This window comes from Papaver somniferum, chromosome 1, assembly GCF_003573695.1.
Source record: "Papaver somniferum cultivar HN1 chromosome 1, ASM357369v1, whole genome shotgun sequence".
Lineage (NCBI taxonomy): Eukaryota > Viridiplantae > Streptophyta > Magnoliopsida > Ranunculales > Papaveraceae > Papaver > Papaver somniferum.
The window spans coordinates 14,297,174-14,303,562 of NC_039358.1; the positions used below are offsets into that span (position 1 = coordinate 14,297,174).

Sequence of the window (6,389 nt, forward strand, 5' to 3'; positions counted from 1 at the left end):
GGTTGCGTACTAGAGTCGATTCTCCTTTAGCCTAGGCTTTTCCAAAACCTTGTAGGTTAACGACTTGAAGACTTCATTGGAATTCTGAAGCAAGATCCAACTATTTTCTCTTTAGTTGCGCATTCTGATCTTATATACTTTTATGAGAATATACAACTGAACAACTCTATGAGAAACACAATTAGATTCATTTGATTGTCTTTCATGATTTATTTATCATCATAGTTAATCTACATGTGTTAGATGAATATGGTTAAAAAGAGAGTGTCCATATGGCTAACTTCAGTTAACTGTTCATGAGCCAATTCAATATACACGTTTAGGTATGGTCACCCATATCCAAATATAAGTACATTTCATTTGTGTGTAACAAGCTAAGACCATCTAACAGTGGTGAGATATTGCTTTGTTTTTAAGCAAACTTAGCTTGAATCTTAAATCGGGTTTTCATCTAAAGATGAATATTGAATGCTTTGTTAATAAGCTAACCTAGCTTTGATTGTAAGTAAACCTGATTTGAAAGCTATATAAGGGAGAACTCTAGCAACTGGAAAACCTAATCCCCACACTTCTGTATGATAATGGTTGCATACTAGAGTCGATTCTCCTTTAGCCTAGGCTTTTCCAAAACCTTGTAGGTTAACGACTTGAAGACTTCATTGGAATTCTGAAGCAAGATCCAACTATTTTGTCTTTAGTTGCGCATTCTGATCTTATATACTTTTATGAGAATATACAACTGAACAACTCTATGAGAAACACAATTAGATTCATTTGATTGTCTTTCATGATTTATTTATCATCATAGTTAATCTAGATGTGTTAGATGAATATGGTTAAAAAGAGAGTGTCCATATGGCTAACTTCAGTTAACTGTTCATGAGCCAATTCAATATACACATTTAAGTATGGTCACCCATATCCAAATATAAGTATATTTCATTTGTGTGTAACAAGCTAAGACCATCTAACAGTGGTGAGATATTGCTTTGTTTTTAAGCAAACTTAGCTTGAATCTTAAATCGGGTTTTCATCTAAAGATGAATATTGAATGCTTTGTTAATAAGCTAACCTAGCTTTGATTGTAAGTAAACCTGATTTGAAAGCTATATAAGGGAGAACTCTAGCAACTGGAAAACCTAATCCCCACACTTCTGTATGATACTGGTTGCTTACTAGAGTCGATTCTCCTTTAGCCTAGGCTTTTCCAAAACCTTGTAGGTTAACGACTTGAAGACTTCATTGGAATTCTGAAGCAAGATCCAACTATTCTCTCTTTAGTTGCGCATTCTGATCTTACATATTCTATCGTATTGAGTACTACCTTCTCTAAGATTTGCTCGAGATTCATCTCCGATAGGTAAGATATGAAAAGTAATCACAAAAATCTTAAGTCTAATTCTTTGTGATTCCACAATAACTTGTTATACCACCATATAGTTAAATTATTGTGAGGTGATTGATATTTCTAGGATTCACTCGGTGTTGTAAGACCGGATTATCAATTGGTTTATGTGCACCTTGATTTATTTTAAGACGGAACAAAACTTCATAGGTATTTCTGTGGGATACAGATTTATCTATCAGAATAGACTTATCTGTGGGAGACAAATTTGTTTATAAGTCTTCAACTTTGGGTTGTAGCAACTCTTGGTTGTGGGTGAGATCAGCTAAGGAGATCAAGTGCATAGAATCCTGCTGGGATTCAGAGGCGTAAGGAACGCGACTGTACCTTGATCAGTGTGAGATTGGTTAGATCTCAACTACATTCTAGTCCGAAGTTAACTTGTAGTAGGCTAGTGTCTGTAGCAGCTTAATACAGTATGGTGTTCAAGTCTGGACTAGGTCCCAGAGTTTTTCTGCATTTGTGGTTTCCTCGTTAACAAAATTTCTGGTGTCTGTGTTATTTCTTTTCCGCATTATATTTGTTTATATAATTGAAATATCATAGGTTGTGCGTAGATCAATTAATTGGTAAATCTGATCTTGCTTGTTAGATAGGAATTGATTGGAACATGGATATTGTTCTTCGGTACCATCCAAGTTATTTCTCATATCAATCAGGCTCATAGATTCCTATCTGTTCGATTGCAGATTGAATTGAGAAATAGAGATATAACTCTTGGATATATTTCCTTGATTGCCTGACTGTCTAGTTGATTCTCTCGGAATTATATTGGAGTTAGTCCATACAGATTGTCTAGCGAAATATTTGGTGTGGTTTTTAGACCCCCACTTTTTCAATTGGTATCAGAGCAGGCAAAAACGATAAACCTGATAAGTTTGTGTTTGTGGTATTGATGAGTGCCAAATATTGTATATATCTGCACCTTTTTATTGGCATTTAACTCATCTTTTGTGCGCTAACTCTCCATTTTATCATATATTCTGTGTTTTCGTTGTTTTCAGGAAAAATACTTAAAACTGTTTAATTTTGTATTTTTAGGTTCTAAATAAAGCCTAGAAGAATTTTTGAGCGAAAAGAGCAAAGAAACGGTAATGACTCCAGCAGAAAGGCAGCGCAGAATGATGTTTGCAAGAGCCGGACATTTAGAAGTGGGCTTGAAAGGAAGATTTGTTCTTAAAGAAGTTGCGGGCATAACATTTCCAAAGGCCAACTCCCTTACCCAAACCCATTTTCCATATCCACACCCATTTTCATTTGAGCCGTCAGATTGGATCCATCATATCATCCAACGGTCATATCATCACGGTACATCAAATCTTGAAGATCCTGTCCAACATCATAGCACTAACTCTCATCTGGATCGTTAGAATTGTTGTATCAAGAATCCAACGGTCGGTCTAAGCTTTCCTTCATATTGCCGTTAGATTCAATCTAGAATTGATAATCCGACGCCTCATCTTTGCTGGACATCAAACTTGTTGATCCCGACACACACTACAACACCTAACCCTATACCCTAATCGAAACCAAACACTCCCCAATTCTTTTCCATCGACTTCTCCTTCGTCTTCTCTCCCTCACCTCTGCAAACTACTCCCTGCCATCGCCACCACCTCTTCCGCAACCACTCCACCTGCCATAACCACCCTATATCACCCAACAACCAAAACCCATCATCACCACTGACCTTCCCCACTAACTATCAGTCGAGTTCATCGATTTCACACCCTTCTTCTCACTGTTGGCGTGTAAAAGTGATGAACTAGGTTGATGGCTATGAAGCTAGAGTTCGAGCATGGATAGGAGGATGGAGTGGAGCAGTATCACACATTATGGGTAAGAATTGTCCCATCATCTCATAATTTTGGCAAACCCTAATTCTACTGTGCTGTTTTGGAATTTGGGAAATTGTAAACCCTAAATTGAATTGTATAAATAGATGTGTGGTGTGTATGTTAAAGATATGCCTGGATTAGCCAGATCACAACCCAGGAGGCATGGAATAGCCAGTGCCCTCCACTGTTAAGGTTCTGTGTAGAATTTACCTTCAATTTCAGTCCACTGTTATAATGCATTTTCAAATTCAGTTATCAGTTAGTTTCAGTATGTTCTAAGTGTTACCTGCTAAGGTGTTGATGAAGCCTTAACATCTCATGCTACTGCATTCTTGGTTATAATTGTGTCTTGTGTTTTATCATGCTTAAGATAATTGGAAGCATCTAGGCTTTAGGCTTGTATTGAGTAGACCTTTAATTAGCCAACTAATTCTAGGAGTAGAGAACTCTAGATGTCATTCCAATTAGTCTATCAATATGAACCCTGAAACAAATGCAAGCTAGAACTTGTCATCCCTGTCTGATACCAAAGGGACAAGAACAATAGGAACCATTGTGCTTTAGCTGGGAGTTATATGTGAATTCAAAGCTTTAGCACTCTCTTACTTTTGCTTAACATCTCTGCATTGTTTACTTAGCTCTGTTACAAAGCTTTAAGTCACTGCCAACATTTCAGTTGTGTGTCAACACAACCAAAACTCTTTTGTTCAGCTTACAATCAGTAAAGTAAGACCTTAGCTTCAACTAGCACCCTCCAAGTCTCTGTGGTTCGACCTGCACCTGCACACACATACTACTCACGACACTGTGCACTTGCAGTTATCATTGTAGGCAACATTCTTTAGCCTACCAAGTTTTTGGCGCCGCTGCCGGGGACTTGGCTGCTGTGTAGTTGAAAAGAATTTTCTTGCACTTGCTTTTCTGTTTTCAACCTGCTGTGTAACTTAGCTTCTCTGTAGTTTAGCTGTAACTTAGTGTAACTTAGTTTTGTATCTTTAGCTGTAATTTTTGACTTTTAGTTTCTGCACTTTGTGACTTAGTGTAACTTCTGCCATTTGCATCTTAGTACCACCTGCCATATCACATAGTTTTCATAGTTTAATTTTTTCTGTAGCATACCACTGCAACTGTGTAGTTCTGCATCATTTGCATACTTAGCAAACAGTAACCTTGTATATTTGTGTTAGATTAGTGTTAGTTGTAGTATTAATCTGTCTATTACCTGCATCGTTAGTATAATTTAGTGTACCTCTTTCAAGTTAGCTTTGTAACTTTGTAGTGTTACCTGTAGTGTTAGCTGTAGTGTTAACTTAGTGCATCATTAGCATAACTTTGTAAGTTTCTTTAGCATATTTGTTAGCTTTTGTTCTTGCTTTTCTTTCTCAGTTCATTGGATTACTACAAATCTGTGGCCTGCTGTTGCATTCATAGCTCAGTTCTGTAGCACTTTAGCTGTAGATTCTCATTGCATTCCTGCATTTGATTTCAGTTAAGCATTCTAGCAATATCATTGTCTATAAGTGCATCCTGTTAAGTTAGTGCTTCTCTGCCATTATAATCTGTAACCTTTCATTGTAGTTAACTGTTTATGTTTAATCCATCTGTATATTCTGCATCATTAGCATAAGTTAGCTTCACTGCATATTTGCATCTCTGCATACTCTCAGATCATCTGTACCTTGTAGCTGTAACATGCGCATATAATTCCATATTCTTGTTCTGTGGCTGTAGTTATTCAGTAGTCATTCTGCACAACTGTGACTGCACTCTCATCTGTGATTTCACTCCATTATCAATCCATTATCAGTCCATCATCTATGTATCTGTTACTGCTGTAGTCTTGTAGTGTAACTTAGCATAATTTGTTCCATATCAAACTTTCTGTTCTCATCATCTGCAGCTGTAGATGTACTTTTAGTTTTTCTTGCATATTCTACATCCAATTAACTGTAAGTTGTAAATTTTATCCCATTCAGCATAAATTGCATCATTGCCTGCACCTGCATCATTCAGTTCTGTCTGCATCTTATTTTTAGGTTAGCTGCATCATTGCCACAACTATCTTGAGCTAATTGCATCTAGTAAAGATTTTTCAGTTTTAGTCACCTGCATCAGTGTGTTGTCATACCCATGTCATGTTAGTCATAATTAGTGTTAACCTATTCAGACATAGCTAGTTCAACAGTTTGAAGGCCTACATCCACTTGTAGATATCCATCAGTAAGTTAGTCATTTAGGATCCTGTAAAAGCTTTTCTTCCCCTGTAGCTTTTCATACCCTGCATTCTTAGCATAGTTCTTAACTGCATCACCTTAGACATTTGCATAATCTCTTCTCAATTGTTTAAACTGTTCTACTCTGGAAACTGAAACTCTTTCTGAGTTAGCAGGTACCAGGTACCTGCTGTGGTGCTACTGAACTAGGTGCTGCTGTTGATCCAGGCCAAGGCTGGAAGGGAGAGCAGCAGGTCTTGTAGCTTGTGGTGCTATCTGTGGTGTTGTGAAGGCCAAGGAGGAGATTGGAGAGCTTCGGTTGTGGGCTGAAGCTTACCCAGCTAAGCAGACAACCCAGTTCACTGGGTTTGGGGTATCGTATTCTCCCATTACAAATTCTGGCCTTGTAGCAAATTCTGTTTCTTAAACTTCGAGAACCCAAGTTAAAACTTGCTTCTGAGTTGTAGGCTTGAACCCATTTGTAAAACTGAGTTTCTGAACTGTGGGCTTGACCCAAACTAAATTTGAAAAACATCTTCAAAGCCCAAGTGGGCCCCGTTCTTTGGCTAACTGAGAGCCCAAAAACCAAATATCCAGCTGGGCCTCGTTCCTCAGGGCTTGGGCCGTGTACTCGTTAACCCATTAGCTGGTCCTATCTTACTGATTTCAACTCGTTAGTTGGGCTCTGCTCACAATTTTTTTGTTCCAAACCCACAAAAAACCAAATTTCGAAAATCCAAACCCATCAAAACCAAATAGTGGGCTTTGTAACATAGTTACCTAGATTGTGGGCTTAATCATGTCAGGATTTTGGTCTGCAACTGGGGATTCGAACAAATCCATTAGAGAACTTTCTTACGGGCATACTCCGTGTTATGAGCCTCCCACAGACCATGTTGTCAATAGTTATAGGGATTATTATGGACATTTTCA

The 6,389-nt window shown here is 37.8% G+C and overlaps 1 long non-coding RNA gene across 1 annotated transcript; it reads left to right on the forward strand.

The window, feature by feature from the left end:
- The first annotated feature begins 2,959 nt into the window (after positions 1–2,959).
- On the forward strand, positions 2,960–5,988 carry LOC113279579. The gene is made up of 2 exons (XR_003325671.1): positions 2,960–3,244; positions 5,633–5,988. It is a non-coding gene; the product is annotated as an uncharacterized LOC113279579 (long non-coding RNA).
- The last annotated feature ends 401 nt before the right edge of the window (positions 5,989–6,389 follow it).